Below are 16,442 nucleotides of genomic sequence, written 5' to 3'. Positions count from 1 at the left end.
GACTGTGGCCAAGCAGTCTTTAGGACACATACACCTTAGCTTGAGTTTGTGCTGACTCCTGTTTGACCTGAGCGAACTGACCCTGTTGCCGGAAGCGAAACTTGCCAAACCAGTTCTTGCCCTTTAGCTGATCAAGATTAGGATCAAAGAGCAGGACATTGTTGAGTTTATTGTACATGCACACACCCCTTTATCTGGCTTCTCATCTGTTTCTGTTCCTTCTTTATGGTCTATTTATGATGTGGGCTGCAGGCCTTTTTATTATGGGTTTTGTCCAGCTTGTCTAAAGAAGAATGTTTATCTTGGGTTTGTTTGATGATTAATTATGGGCTGGACAAACTGAAAAATGGGTTTGTCATCATGCAAATGCTTTTGTCGTGGAAACATGTGAGTGGTCAAACTGTAAACAAGGAATGTTTGCCTGAAGCACAATTTTTGGCATAAAAAGGGACAACCTGCTTTGTAAATTTGAGCAATCTCCTGAGAACATACACCGTGTTGTACTTCTAGGACCTCTGTTACTGGCTGCAGCTAATAAATTTGATCTTTGACGCCACCAAGAAGAATCCCGTGTCTCTGTATTCTAAGACAGGTGAACGCGAAGACTTGGGCGTGCCCCTTGCGCCGCTGGGTTTAAATCCTGGTTCTTCAGTTGGCGCTTCCAACGTGGGGCAACTTCAGCGGTACCGGTCCAAGCCTGAAGATCGTGAGGAGCTTTGTGTGAAAATTCTGGAGGAAGGCCTACCACTTCATCGACCCCTGTATGTCGTCGTGGTCAGAAAGTCTTTGCTGCGAGGTTCCCCGCTTTCTGACGGCCCTGTCTTGGAGCCCTCTGGTGATTTATAGAGCGAGACGATAGACGGGTCTTCTGGCGACATCATCGATATTTCAGTTAAGTATGAGTGGACCGTCTCCCAGTCCTTAGTTTTGTTTTGGGTATCCCCTTGGGATCTTTGATTTGGGACTTACAAGCTCCAAAGCCGAGGGACTCGTGTATTCGCGAGGCTATCGTGTTCGATATTCCCTTGAAGTTTGAAGCTAGACTAGTGAGCGAAGATGCCTGGTCTTAGCAGACTTGGAAAGATATTTTGTTGTGGTTGTAATAGGAATTCCCGATTGGAGGACTCGTGTCCGGTGCCTCCGATTGGAACTCTGACATATGAGCTCTATTTAAAGCAGGGCGTGGGCCCCATTACGTATAATGAAGTATGGATTAGATATACTAGGAAGGATGGTGTCCTAAAATGGCCCCAATATGGTAGTTATGACACAGAGATTTTAGATAATCTAGAAGTTAAAATGTTCAGGAAGAAAGCCCGGCCGGCGATGTTTGACTCTTTCCGCCTATGGCAAAAGGAAGCCAAACAGAAAGAAATTAAATTGGCGAAGAGAAATAAAAGAGAGTATGGTATTTCGATAATGCAAGCTGCTATACAGTTTAAAGATAATGAAGAAGAACAAGCAAGTGAGCAGTTGCAAAGGCAACGTAAACTGGCGATTGATAAATGTTATTCAGCTTTGCCGCCTCCTCAGCAGGATGCAGCGAAGGACCTTGAGAAAGATTCTTTGATGTCACATCTATTGAGTTCGCCACCCCCTTATGTGCAGAGTGCTACAGCACCTCTGCAACCTTTAGTTGCGCAACCTCCGGTTGCTTTGCCTCCTGTTATTGTACCACCACCAGCTCTTCTTCAGTTGGCTCCTATTCCTTTGGCGCAGCCTTCTCAAGGGCCGCCGACTTTGCTACCTACTCCACCTCCAATTCCTATGACTTTGTCTCCTGTACTTGCTACTTCTTCTGCTATTGTTCCTACGTTGGTTTACTCTCAGTCTGCTTTGTCTCCTGTTCTCTTGTCAACTTCTCCTTCTGTTTGACAGAGAATGACTGATACTGTTACTGGTCTCTTTTCTCCTCTTTTTGGGTCACTGGGTATGACCCCTGTTGCAGAGCGTAAACAATTGCGTAGCCAATTGCCTGGTCCAGATGAGCAGACAGTATTGGATCATTTAGCGCGTAAATGGGTTACTTATTCTTTGCGGTATAATTTTGAGTCTGTTATGGATGTCTTCCGTCAATGGGAAGCACCGACGCAGAGATATGTTTTTGACAAGATGTGTACTTTCCTTTGTGAAGAATGGGAAGATGGTGATTTGGGACAGACTTCGCCTGAGTTGTTCCGTGTGCAGTCTGAGTTTGCGAAGGGAACTATAATGGGTGTTGACGTTGAAAAAGCAGTTGCGACATTGTTGTAGTTTAGGAGCGAATCTCCTTCTCAGCCGTTGTTTGAGCCTGATCCTTCAGTTACGAGGAAAGTGCGACAATATCCAATGCAAGAGGTTCCTCCGGTGTGGAAGGAAGCAGTTCAGGGCGATGCCGTTGCTGGTATTGTAGCTGTACCGGCTCATTTTCAGCGTGTTTGGGTACATGTTCCATGGAAGCGAGCTGAAGTTTTGGCCCTTAAGCAGACTTTGCCTGATCCTCGTAAAAATCCTGCAGCGTACTATAAGGAATTATCTCAGACTGCAGGCTCATGTACTATGAATTTAGCCGATATAGACATGTTGTTTGGAAACGTAGTTCCACAGCCTTTATGGGGATTGATTCATCATACGGATCATGCGCAAGAGTTAGGTGATACATGGAATAATATTGGTGCCTCAGATGGCCGACAAGTTGGTGGTGCTAAACCTGAGCCTCTAGTTGCAGAACTTCCTGGTAGGATTATTAATTATATGAAAACTTTGATGCCTGCTATGCGTGTAAATTGGGACAAATTGTCTGCATGTAAGCAGAAGAAAGACGAAAGTGTGTCTGATTTCTTCACTAGGTTTGAAGAAACGTTTATCGACCATAGTGGTCAGGACATGAGTACGGAAGGTGGTCAACGGTTGTTTGTTGATAGGTTTGTGCATAATCTGCTTCCAGAATTGTGCACTAAGTTGAAGGATTCTGAGAGTTCTTGGGCTGTCTCTTCGTCAGCGCAAATATTGGCTACTGCCCAGTACTATGAGAATAGAGATAAGGACGAGAAAGATAGAGCCGACAAGAAGACTAAAGAATTAAAGACGAAGGTTCTTTTACAGCAAGCGTATCCGCCTCGTAGTAATCAGCGTGATTATCAGCAACCTCAGCAGTATCAGAGAAACTCGCAAAGGTTCGAGTCTTCTCAACAGCGTTTCCTATAGGCCCTAATCAGTGTGCGTATTGTAAAGAAGAGGGTCACTTCAAGAATAGTTGTCCGGTTCTGTTGCAGCGCGCCGAATGGTGTTTCTGGTGTGAGAGGTCGAGGTGTTCAGCAAGCTCCGCGAGGTAGGGGACGTGGTGTTTTCCCCCAGAATGCGCGTTCCTTGCCTCCACAGAATTCGATGAATTGTTTTGATCAGCAGAATGGTGCGTCTGGTAGGACGACTCAGTACTATGCGGACGACTACTATGTCGAAGGTGAGAATATCAACGGTAATGATTGCTAGGACAGCCATAGACAAAGAGAGGGAGTTGTTTCAGTTCCAGTAGATCAGAGTGGACCTTATGTTGAAGTGATTGCATCAAGTGTGTCAGAGCCTTTTCTGTTGGATACTGGTGCTGCAAAGAGTTCTATCATGCACTCTAAACTCCCTGGCGCACCTTTGTCTGGCTTAACGAATGTTTCAGTAGGTTTTTCTGGCGCCCCGGTTAGTAATCCGATTTCTAGTCCTTTGTCACTTTCTGTTGGACCTTGTGATTTCGAAGCACCCCTTATTTTGACGACGGGTTGTGGTGAGAACTTGTTGGGATTAGATTTGTTGAAAAGATTGTATGCAACGCTTTATTGTTCTCCTTCAGGAGTACAGCTTACATTGGGAAAGAGAGTAATCTCTCCGATGTATTTGTCTAAAGACCGACTTCCAGCTGAATTGTCTTCTCTCCCTGATACTCTTTGGGCTACTGGTCCTAATGATGTGGGTCTTTTGGAGATCCCGCCATATGTGGTGACGCTGACAGCGAATGTTAGATTGCCTCGTATTCCCCAATATCGGATTTCCAAGGATGGTGAAAGAGCACTTTTGGCGATCGTTTATGATCTGATTGAGAAAGATGTGATTGAAGAAGCAGAGGTAATGTGTGCAATTGTCCGGTTTTGCCTGTTCTGAAACGTACTGATTCTTCACAGCCGCCTGTATATAGGTTTGTGATTGATCTTCGCGAGGTGAATAAGATTGTACAAATGGGGGTGGGGTCGCACACTACTCACACACCGGCGGTGTCGCCCCTAAGGACTCTGGTCAATGTAGGAAAGTGTTCGCGATGCATCATCTTTCGATCCTCTGCTATCTTCGCTGTCTTCGCCATCCCTGGACACGTGTTTCGGGGTATTACCCCTCATCAGCAGGGATAGGCAGTGTTCTGGGGTTGCCGATGGCTGCCAATATCTGCCAGGTATAGTACCACTCCGGCGCGTAGGTGCGGGATCCCAGGCTCGTCAGCCCGCTGCTCAAGGGAGCTTTAAAGTTACAAATGGGGGTGGGGTCGCACACTACTCACACACCGGCGGTGTCGCCCCTAAGGACTCTGGTCAATGTAGGAAAGTGTTCGCGATGCATCATCTTTCGATCTTCTGCTATCTTCGCTGTCTTCGCCATCCCTGGACACGTGTTTCGGGGTTATTACTCCTTATCAGCAGGGATAGGCAGTGTTCTGGGGTTGCCGATGGCTGCCAATATCTGCCAGGTATAGTACCACTACTTGAAGGCTCCCTCGAGCCGCTGTGGGCTGACGAGCTCGTGGAGAGGCACCTGCGCGCCTGGAGAGATACTACGTTCCAAGGATACGGCAGCCTGCTCAGCAACCCCAAATAATGCCTAATCTCTGCTGATGACAGATAATAATCTAGAAACATGTGTCCAGAGATGGCCAGCACTAATCTGCACCCACCTGGTGAAACACTCTAAAGACTTTGCAAGTGTACTCGCTTGTCGGACTGCATCTACCATTATGCTTAGGGGCGACCCTGCTGGGAGGTGAAGCAGTGTGCTCCCACACCAATTTTCTGAATAAGATTGTAGTTCCGCAATTCCCTGTTGTACCGGATATCACTGCTTTACTGACTTTGATTCCAGCTTCTGCTACTTGTTTTTTGGTGATTGACTTGAAGAATGCTTTCTTCAGCATCCCGATTGCCGAAGAGAGTAGGGATATTTTTGGCTTCTCTTTAGGAGGCCGAAGTTTCCAGTTTAAGCGCGCTCCTCAAGGCTATTGTGAGAGTCCATCCATCTATAGTCAGGCTTTGAAAACACAGCTTGATATGATTGTCTTACCTGATGGTGCTGCCCTTATTCAGTATGTCGACGATTTGTTAGTTGCTGCTGACAATGAAGAGATTTGTAAAGAGGCTACTTTGTCGTTGTTGCGTCATTTGTCTGATTTCCATCATAAGGTGTCTCTTTCGAAGTTGCAATATTGTCGACAAGAAGTAACCTACTTAGGTCACCTCTTATCGAAGGAGGGAAGAAGATTGACCCCAGAAAGAATTCAAGTTATTGCGAAAATGAGTGTGCCTACGACACAGAGAGAAGTAAGTGCTTTCCTGGGTATTACGTCGTATTGTAGACAGTAGATTCCGAATTTTTCACTTCTTGCGAAACCTTTGATAGCTCTTACTGTTAAGGATACTCCGAATCCTATTCCTTGGACTGACGAATGTCAGAAGAGTTTTTCAGAATTACGTGATGCGTTGTGTTCAGCTCCTGTGTTGGGTACTCCCGACTACAGTAAGACTTTTACACTCTATGTCCACGAGAGAGAGGGATGTGCATTGTCAGTTTTGACTCAACAGTTGTGCGATAAGCAACGTCCATGTGCGTATTTTTCGTCGACTTTGGATCAGGTAGCTAGAGCGTTGCCGAGTTGTTTGAGAGCTACAGCGGCAGCGGCTGTCTCCATTCGACAGTCTGCTGGTTTGGTAATGGGCAATACGTTGATTGTAATGGTTCCACATGCAGTGGATACCTTGTTGAATCACACAAAGACATAGCACTTAACTAGTGCTCGTTGTCAGGTTACGAATTGATACTTTTAGCGAGTCATGTGCATATAAAGAGATGCAGCACGTTGAATCCAGCTACGTTGTTGCCGATTTCAGTTGAGACAGATGTTTCTGAACAGCATGTTTGCTTCCTTAGGACAGAGGAAGAAACGAAAGGGAGGATACACCTTAGGGACACACCTCTTGCAGAATGTGATGATACTTTATGGGTTGATGGTTCGTGCTTCAAGCTTCCGAATGGTGATACGACTGCGGCATATGCTGTTACGACTTTGCATACGATTGTTGAAGCTGCACGTATCCCACATAATTCAGCGCAAGCAGCAGAGTTGATTGCATTGACAAGAGCGTGTGTGTTGTCAAAAGGGAAACGAGTGACTGTGTATACCTATAGCCAGTATGCGTTTGGTGTGGCTCATAGTTTTGGACGATTGTAGAAAGAGCGTGGGTTTCTGACTTCGCATGGGACTAAGATTCAGCATGGTCAGTTGGTGAATGAGCTCCTTGAGTCACTTACTTTGCCGTTGCAAGTTGCGATTGTGAAATGCAGTGCGCATAAGAAAGTTACTGATGATGTTGGTCGTGGTAATGTGTTTGCAGATGAAGTCGCGAAAGAAACTGTGAGAGATGTGATGAGTCGAATGTATGTTGCGGGTCCGGCGAGATGGGTTCCGGATAAGAGTATGTGTGAAGATACGATAGAGAGTGTGAAGTCAATTCAAGCTGAAGCTACAGAGAAAGAGTTGAATGAATTGAGAGAAAGTAAGGGTAAATTGGATTTGAATGGTTGTTGGGTTGAGTTGTCAGAGCATCAACGATGGTTGTGCTTCCAGTGGTTTCGATGGCACATGGAATGGCTCATATCAGTGTGAAAGGGATTTGTAAGTTGTTGGCTCCAGTATGGCAAAATGCTGGAATTCCTAAGTGTGCAGAGAATTTGGTTAAAAACTGTATAGTTTGTCTGATGTACAATCCTGGAAAGGGAACTCCAACTCCAGCTGGTCATTTTGCGCCTCCGACGTATCCGTTCGAGGTTTTGCAGCTAGATTTCATCCACATGGAGAGGTGCAACAATTTAAAGTATGTGCTCGTGGTTGTTTGTGCCTTTTCGAGATGGGTAGAAGCATATCCCCTGAAAGATAACACTGCCTTGTCCACAGCTAAAGCCCTTGTTAAGGAATTCTTCCCTAGGTTTGGTTTGCTGAGAATCGTGTGAAGTGACAATGGGAGTGAATTTGTGGGTCAAGTGATGAAGAGAGTGTGTGATGGTTTAGGAATAAGGCAGAAATTCCACGCTGCAAATCACCCCCAATCAGCTGGTCTGGTAGAATGCTATAACGGCACCCTTAAGCTAAAATTGGCCAAAATTCAAGTGAGCTCTGGTCTTTATTGGCCTGATGCCTTGCCGTTAGCGCTCCTGTCCACTAGAATGATTGTGCATTCACGAATGGGACTTAGTCCTTATGAGGTCGTGTTTGGTCACCCGGCAAATATATGGCGAGTGCCGCGGCCAACAAAATTCAGCGAGATAGAGCACCCTGTGTTGCTTGATTACCTTTATGAATTGACGGCTAAATTGCGTGTTTTGCATCAACAGGTTCATGATACTTTGCCACAAGCATCTGAAGATCCAGGACATGCTATCGAACCTGGTTCCTGGGTCCTGATTAAGAATTTCCAGCGGACCAAGAACGAGCAGCCCCGCTGGATTGGCCCCTACTTGGTTCTTTTATCTACATGGTCAGCAGTGCGAGTGCGCGGTAAAAAGAACTGGATCCACGGCGTATATTGTAAGAGGGCCCCTTTGCCTCTGCCGTACGACCGGTGGGTCCAGAAAGGACTTCTTGATTCTGAGACTGAAACCGTGCCTCGTTTTCTGCCTTTTAGCGATGCCCGTTTGATTGGAACGAACTCTGAGCGAGAAAGCGACGATCTTCTTCAAGAAGCTGTGCCTCCGTCGAATCGTTTGAACACTCCTGAACCTGAGCTTTTGATCCGAGAACAGACATTGCCTGATAAAGGCCGCTATAATTTGTCGCTGGACAAATAAAATAATAAATTCTTTCTTTGCTGATTTTTAAGGTTTAGCTCTCCTCCGAGGAACTGTTTTGATTTTTGTTTTTCGAACCACCATCCAGGTTCAGCTGTAGGGTTGCGGTGTCAAATCTTTGGAGTGCAAGCCGAAGACTTTAGGTCCACGGTTCTGGTTGGTCTAAGGGCGTTCCCTGGACTGACAGACGCATTCCCTAGCGCGGAACACCCTACCGCCGCGTTAGAGGTTGGAGTTTTTCGAGATGGAGAGACCTGTTGAAAGAGTGAACTTTAAGAGCAAAATATGTACAGTAATGAGCAGAAAACGTTTTTTAATATTATGTTTGTTTATGTTGCTTAGCTTAATGATGTTTTTAATAGGATATGTGACTTTTTCTTTCAAAGTGAGATTTACACTCACTACGCAACCTATGCCTCCTCCTACTGTTTCTTCGCATTCTTTTCACCCTCTGCCCGAACATGAATCTATTAGGAGAATGGAATTCGCTAATAATTCCTTTGTTCAGCTTCTGCACCAACACCAGCTAGTAGTGAACTCGACTAATTGTTGGGTGTGTGGCCTTATGCCCCATACTACTGATACAAGTATTCTTTACCTGGTCCTGCCATTCAGCTACAATGGTTCCGTATGGGCATACAGAACGATGTTCATCTATGCTTGTGAAGTCTATCCCCTACGTTCTGTGAAAGATAGTCCGAAGAATAGTGCTCTAGTCAAGGGTATAGTCGACATGATTAGAGGAATAGATTCCTATGAGACTATCCCAAGAGATGAGACGCTAGCGTATATTGGATGGAACGTTACTGGATATGGAGTTAGTCTGAGTGAGAACCGGCGAGCGAAAAGATCCTCTCCGTTTTGGATTGTACCCCATCAGGGTCAATACTGTCTGCAAGGTAATGGCAAGAATCCGAGAGCTCAGTTAGGGAAGAGTGTTTGCACTGAGACGTATGTTTTTGCGTCCCAGACTCCCCCATCGTTTCTAGCAGCTAAGGGTACCTATTTTGTCTGTTACGATAGAGCGTATACATGGTTGCCCCCTGATTTCTCCGGCACATGTTTTGTCTCGTTCCTGTTGCCTCCTACGTATACAGCTTCGGCAGATTACGACAAGACGAGAGTTGTTAGTTAGAGGTGTCTTCAGTAAGGAAGATACTGCAAGACAAGAATTGGGAGATTTTCTGAAGGGTTTTCTGCCGTTTTGGGGACCTATGGTTAACAGCAGGAACATACGGCAATTGACGGGAGTGGTTGAGTCCACCATAGTTGAAACTGCCGGTGCCCTTAGTAACTTGACTGCTGAGCTCCAGTCGGATCGCCTTATGACTCTTCAGAACAGAGTTGCGTTAGATGTCATACTTGCAGATAGAGAAGGGGTATGTAAATTGATTCAATCGAGCTGCTGCGTTTTCATTCCAGACAACGCTCCGACAGTGTACCAAGCCATTTCCAAGCTACATAAGATCTCCGAGTCTGTTCATGTGGACGAAGGAGATTGGTCGTTGATGGGATGGTTTTGGGAATTGTTATCCACTTGGGGATGGAAGATTCTGATGATCATTGGGATGGTATTAGCTATCCTTTTCCTGTTCTGTCTTTGCGTACAGTGTGCTCCTGCTATATGTGGCCTTTGTGCTACTTCGTGTTCGAGGAGACCTGTCCAGAGAGAGTTACTAAGTACTAGGATGATGCTACAGCAACATCTTGATGATCTGATGAATATAGACCTGGATTCAGATTGACGTGAGTTTAGGTTATTGCCTATTTAAGGGCAAAAGGAGGGTCTAAGGTTCCGTGAATTCTGAACCTGGGTCATAAAGGTTATGGTTCCGTTACGATTTTGGTAACAACGAACCGTAAACAGTGAGCTCAGCAAGCATGAGTGTTTTCGTCATGTTACACCGATGGATTCACTGTATATTTGACGATTTCGTTCTGAAACCCTTGGGTTCCATTTTGTGCATAGCAGCCATTTTGTGATTGCCCTCACATAGGCTGATGACTGTGGCCAAGCAGTCTTTAGGACACATACACCTTAGCTTGAGTTTGTGCTGACTCCTGTTTGACCTGAGCGAACTGACCCTGTTGCCTGAAGCCAACCTTGCCAAACCAGTTCTTGCTCTTTAGCTGATCAAGATTAGGATTAAAGAGCAGGACATTGTTGAGTTTATTGTACACGCACACACCCCTTTATCTTGCTTCTCATCTGTTTCTGTTCCTTCTTTATGGTCTATTTATGATGTGGGCTGCAGGCCTTTTTATTATGGGTTTTGTCCAGCTTGTCTAAAGAAGAATGTTTATCTTGGGTTTGTTTGATGATTAATTATGGGCTGGACAAACTGAAAAATGGGTTTGTCATCATACAAATGCTTTTGTCGTGGAAACATGTGAGTGGTCAAACTGTAAATAAGGAATGTTTGCCTGAAGCAAACTTTTTGGCATAAAAAGGGACGACCTGCTTTGTAAAGTTGAGCAGTCTCCTGAGAACATACACCGTGTTGTACTTCTAGGACCTCTGTTACTGGCTGCAGCTAATAAATTTGATCTTTGACGCCACCAAGAAGTATCCCATGTCTCTGTATTCTAAGACAGGTGAACCCGAAGACTTTGGGCGTGCCTCCTGCGCCGCTGGGTTTAAATCCCGGTTCTTCAGTCTTAGCAAACTTAGAAATTTGTTTTGTTGTAGTTGTAACAGGGATTCCCGATTGGAGGACTCGTGTCCGATACCTCCGGTTGGAACTCCGACTTATGAGCTCTATTCAAAGCATGGAGTGGGTCCCATTACGTATAATGAAGTATGGGTCCGCTATACACGAAAAGATGGTGTTTTAAAATGGCCACAACATGGTAGTTTTGAATCAGATGTTTTAGATAATTTGGAAGTTGCTCTATTTAGGAAGAAAGCCCGGCAGGCGATGTTTGACTCTTTCCGCCTCTGGCGTAAGGAAGCCAAACAGCGAGAAATTAAGCAAGCTAAAAGAGATAGGAAAGAGAAGAATATGTTGATAATGCAAGCTGCTAGGCAGTTTAAGGAAGATGAAGAAGATCGTGCGATTGAGGTATCATATAGACAACATTGCATGGCCATTGATAAATGTTATCGGCTTTGCCACCTCTTCTTCCGAATGTGACTAAGCACCCTGAAAAGGATCCTTTGATGTCGCATTTGTTGAGATCACCACCCCCTTATGTGCAGAGTGCTACGGCACCTCCGCAACCTCCAGTTGTTCAACCTCCTGCTGTTGTTCAGCCACCCGTTCTTCCACAGTTGGTTCTCCCACCTCTGGCGCAGCCTTCTCTAGGGCCGCCAGCTTTGCCTCAAGCTCCTTTGCCTTTAACTTCCTTTTCTACTGACCCTATGTCTTTGTCGTCTCGTCTCCTGTCCTCATGTCGACTTCTTCTCCTTCTGCTCGACAAAGAATGACTGAGACTGTTACTAGCCTTCTGTCTCCTCTCTTTGGGTCACTAAATATGACCCCAGTTTCTGTACATAAACAACCGCGTAGTCAGCTCCCTAGTTCCGAGGAGCGGACAGTGTTAGATCTCCTTGCTCGTAGATGGGTTTTGAATGCCTCCAGGTATGATCTGCAAACGGTTATGGATGTTTTCATACAGTGGGAAGCACCACAACAGATGTATGTTTTTGATGTTATGTGTACTTTCCTTCGTGAAGAATGGGACGATACTAAATTGGGTCCAATTCCATTGGAATTACTTAATGTCGAGTCGGACTTTGCTAAAGGGACGATAGTGGGTCCCGATGTTGAGGAAGCGATAGAGACGCTTCTTGCGTTTAGGTGTAGACTTCCTTCTCAGTCGTTGTTCGAACCTGACCCTTTTGTTAGGAGAAAAGTGAAGCAGTATCCGATGAGAGAGGTTCCCCCTGTATGGAGAGAGGAAGTTGTGGCTAATCTTAATCAGGGTATTCAGGGAGTACCGGCTCATTTTGTGTGTGATGAATTTAGCTGATGTAGATATGTTGTTGGGGAATGTAGTCCCTCAACCTTTGTGGGCGAAGATCCGTCACGAGGATCATGCAGTAGAGTTAGGAGATACGTGGGTTAATATTACTGCTGCAGATGGTCAACAGGTAGGAGGTGCTAAACCTGAGCCTTTAGTTGCAGACCTACCAGGTAGGATTATTAATCTAATGAAAACTTTGATGCCTCCTATGCGAGTGAATTGGGACAAGTTAGCAGCATGCAAGCGGAAGAAAGACGAAAGCATGTCTGATTTCTTCACTAGGTTTGAGGAAACATTCATCGATCATAGTGGTCAAGATATGAGTACAGAAGGTGGCCAAAGGTTGTTTGTGGATAAGTTTTTCTATAATTTGCTGCCCGAGCTTTGTAAGAAGTTGAAGGACTCTGAGAGTTCATGGGCTGTTTCTTCTTCGGCCCAGATAGTGGCTACTGCACAATATTACGAGAATAGGGATAAAGATGAGAAAGATAAAGCAGAGAAGAAGACTAAAGAATTAAAGACAAAGGTTATTTTACAGCAGGCGTATCCGCCTCGCCCTAATCAGCGTGAGTTTCAGCAACCTCCACAGTTTCAGAGAGTGTTGCAGAAGCCCGAGTCTTTTCCTCCGCGAATTCCGGTAGGCCTTAATCAGTGCGCTTATTGTAGCGAAGAAGGTCACTTCAAGCATAGTTGCCCGATTCTGCTACAACGTGCGAATGGTATGTCTGGTGTGAGAGGTCGTGGTGTCCAGCAAGTACCTAGGGGTAGAGGACGTGGTGTGTTCCCCCAGAATGGACGTTCCTTTCCCCCTCATAATTCTATGAATTGTTTTGATCAGCAGAATGTTTCGTCTGGTCAGTCTGCTCAATATAAAGCTGATGATTATTATGTTGAAAGTGAGAATGCTGATTTTAATGATAGCTAGGACAGCCATAGACAAAGAGAGGGAGTAGTGTCAGTTCCAGTAGACCAGAGTGGACCTTATGTTGAAGTGATTACATCAGGTGTGTCAGAACCTTTTCTTTTGGATACAGGTACGGCGAAGAGTTCTATCATGCACTCTAAACTCCCTGGCACACCTTTGTCTGGCTTGACGAATGTTTCGGTAGGATTTTCGGCGCCCCAGTTCCTAACCCGGTTTCTTGTCCTTTGTCTCTTTTTGTTGGTCCTTGTGAATTGGAAGCACCTCTTATTCTTACGACAGGTTGTGGTGAGAATCTGTTGGGTTTGGACTTATTGAAGAGATTGCATGCGTCATTGTATTGTTCCCCTTCGGGAGTACATCTTACGTTGGGTAAGAAAGTGATTTCTCCGATGTATTTGTCTAAAGATCGGCTTCCACTGGAATTGCGTTCTCTCCCTGATACTCTTTGGGCTACGGGTCCAAACGATGTTGGCCTTTTACAGATTCCACCCTACGTTGTTACCCTCAAGGCGAATGCTAAGTTACCTCGCATTCCTCAATACCGAATCTCTAGTGATGGTGAAAGAGCTCTTTTAGCGATTATCTATGATTTGGTTGAGAAAGATGTGATTGAAGAAACGAGAGGTAATGTGTGTAACAGTCCTGTTTTTCCTGTTCTCAAACGTACTGACTCTTCTCAGCCACCTGTGTATCGGTTTGTGATCGACCTTCGAGAGGTTAACAAGATCGTGGTGCCACAGTTTCCTGTTGTCCCGGACATTACTGCCTTACTGACTATGATCCCTGCTTCAGCTGCTTAGTTTTCTGTTATTGATCTGAAGAATGCTTTCTTTAGTATTCCAATTGCTGAAGAGAGTAGGGATATTTTTGGCTTCTCTTTAGGAGGCCGAAGCTTCCAGTTTAAACGTGTTCCTCAAGGTTATTGTGAGAGTCCATCCATCTATAGTCAGGCTTTGAAGACTCAGCTTGATTCTTTTGTTTTGCCTTCTAGTGCGACTCTTATCCAGTACGTGGATGATTTGTTGGTCGCTGCTGATGATGAAGAGACTTGTAAAGAAGTTGCTCTTTCTTTGTTACGGCATTTGTCTGACCTTCATCATAAAGTGTCACTTTCGGAGTTGCAGTATTGCTGCCAAGAAGTGACCTACTTAGGTCATCTCTTGTCAAAGGAGGCAAGACGATTGACCCCAGAGCGTATTCAAGCGATTGCGCAAATGACTGTACCATCCACACAGAGAGAAGTGCATGCTTTCTTGGGTATCACCTCGTATTGTAGACAATGGATTCCGAATTTTTCTTTGTTGGCAAAACCTCTGTTGGCACTCACTCTTAAGGATACACCGAATACTCTTGCTTGGTCTGATGAATGTCAGAGAAGTTTTTCTGAATTGCGTGATGCGTTGTGCTCGGCTCCGATGATGGGTACCCCCGACTACAGTAAGCCTTTTACGCTTTACGTGCACGAGAGAGATGGTTGTGCGTTGTCAGTGTTGACACAACAGTTTGGGTACAAACAACGTCCATGTGCGTATTTTTCGGCTACTTTAGATCCGGTAGCCAAGGCGTTGCCTAATTGTTTGAGAGCTACAGCGGCAGCGGCTGTTTCTATTCGACAGTCTGCTGGTTTGGTATTGAATAATACATTGATTGTGATGGTCCCACATGCAGTGGATACCTTATTGAATAAGACGAAGACGCAACACCTCATTAGTGCGCGTTTGTCAGGTTATGAGTTGACGCTTTTGGCTAGTCATGTGCACATAAAACGGTGCAACACGTTGAATCCAGCTACGTTGTTTCCGATTTCTGTAGAGACAGATGTTCAGGAACAGCATGATTGTCTTCTCCGGACAGAGGAGGAAACGAAGGGTAGAATTGTTCTGAAAGATACTCCTCTTTCGAATTCTGATGGTACTTTATGGGTAGACGGTTCATGCTTTAGGCTCCCTAATGGCGATAAGACTGCAGCGTATGCGGTTACGACTTTGCACACGATTGTTGAAGCTGCACGTATTCCACAGAATTCAGCTCAAGCTGCAGAGTTGATTGCACTGACGAGAGCGTGTGTGTTGTCGAAAGTAAAAAGAGAGTGACTGTGTATACTGATAGCCAATATGCGTTTGGTGTGGCTCATAGTTTTGGACGTTTGTGGAGACAGAGAGGATTTCTTACTTACCATGGTACAAAGATTCAGCATGGACAGTTAGTGAATGAACTTCTTGAGTCACTTACTTTGCCGATGCAAGTTGCGATTGTGAAATGCATTGCACATAGGAAGGTTACGGATGATGTTGGTCGTGGTAATGCGTTTGCGGATGAAGTAGCAAAGAATGTGACGAGTCGAATGTATGTTGCAGAGCCTGCTAGATGGGTTCCGGAAGGTGGAATGTGTGAAGACACAATAGAGAGTGTGAAATCAATTCAGGCTGAAGCCACTGAGAAATAATTGAGTGTGTGGAGAGAGACTACAGGAATGTTGGATTCGACTGGTTGTTGGATTGAGTTGTCAGAACACCAGCGATGGTTGTTGCCTGATGCGTATGTGCTTCCAGTGGTTACGATTGCACATGGAATGGCTCACATCAGTTCGAAAGGTATATGCAAGTTGTTGGCTCCAGTATGGCAGAATAGTGGAATTCCCAAATGTGCTGAGAATCTGGTTAAGAATTGTATGGTGTGTTTGATGCATAATCCTGGCAAGGGAACTCCAACTCCAGCAGGTCATTTTGCTCCTCCTACATATCCGTTTGAGGTTCTACAGTTGGACTTTATTCATATGGAGAGATGCAACAACCTAAAGTATGTCCTTGTGGTTGTTTGCGCCTTTTCAAGATGGATAGAGGCTTACCCCCTTAAGGATAATACTGCCTTATCTACAGCCAAGGTTTTGTTGAAGGAGTTTTTCCCTAGGTTTGGATTGCCGAGAATGGTATGGAGTGACAACAGAAGTGAATTTGTGGGTCGGATTATGAAGAAAGCGTGTGCAGGTTTGGGAATAAGGCAGAAATTTCATGCTGCGAATCACCCCCAGTCAGCTGGTTTGGTTGAATGCTACAATGGCACCCTTAAGCTTAAATTGGCTAAGATACAAGCGAGCTCTGGCCTAGCATGGCCCGATGCCTTTCCATTGGCACTTTTGTCAATGAGGATGACAGTACATTCTTGTATGGGACTTAGCCCATACGAATTTGTCTTTGGTCACCCGGCGAATGTTTGGGGTGTGCCGAGGCCAACTAAGTACAGCGACATCGAGTACCCTATGTTGGTTGATTATTTACATGACTTGACTGCTAAATTGCATGTTCTTCACCAACAGGTGCACAATACCTTACCTTCAGCTTCTGTGGATGCAGGTCATTTGATTCAACCTGGCGATTGGACCCTAATCAAGAACTTCCAAAGGACGAAGAACCTCGAGCCGAGGTGGATTGGTCCTTTCCAGGTTCTGCTGACGACCCGAACTGCTGTCAAAGTTGTC

Source organism: Lissotriton vulgaris, chromosome 2_1 (assembly GCF_964263255.1).
Source record: "Lissotriton vulgaris chromosome 2_1, aLisVul1.2, whole genome shotgun sequence".
In the NCBI taxonomy this organism is placed as follows: Eukaryota; Metazoa; Chordata; class Amphibia; order Caudata; family Salamandridae; genus Lissotriton; species Lissotriton vulgaris.
This window is presented reverse-complemented; position numbering follows the sequence as displayed.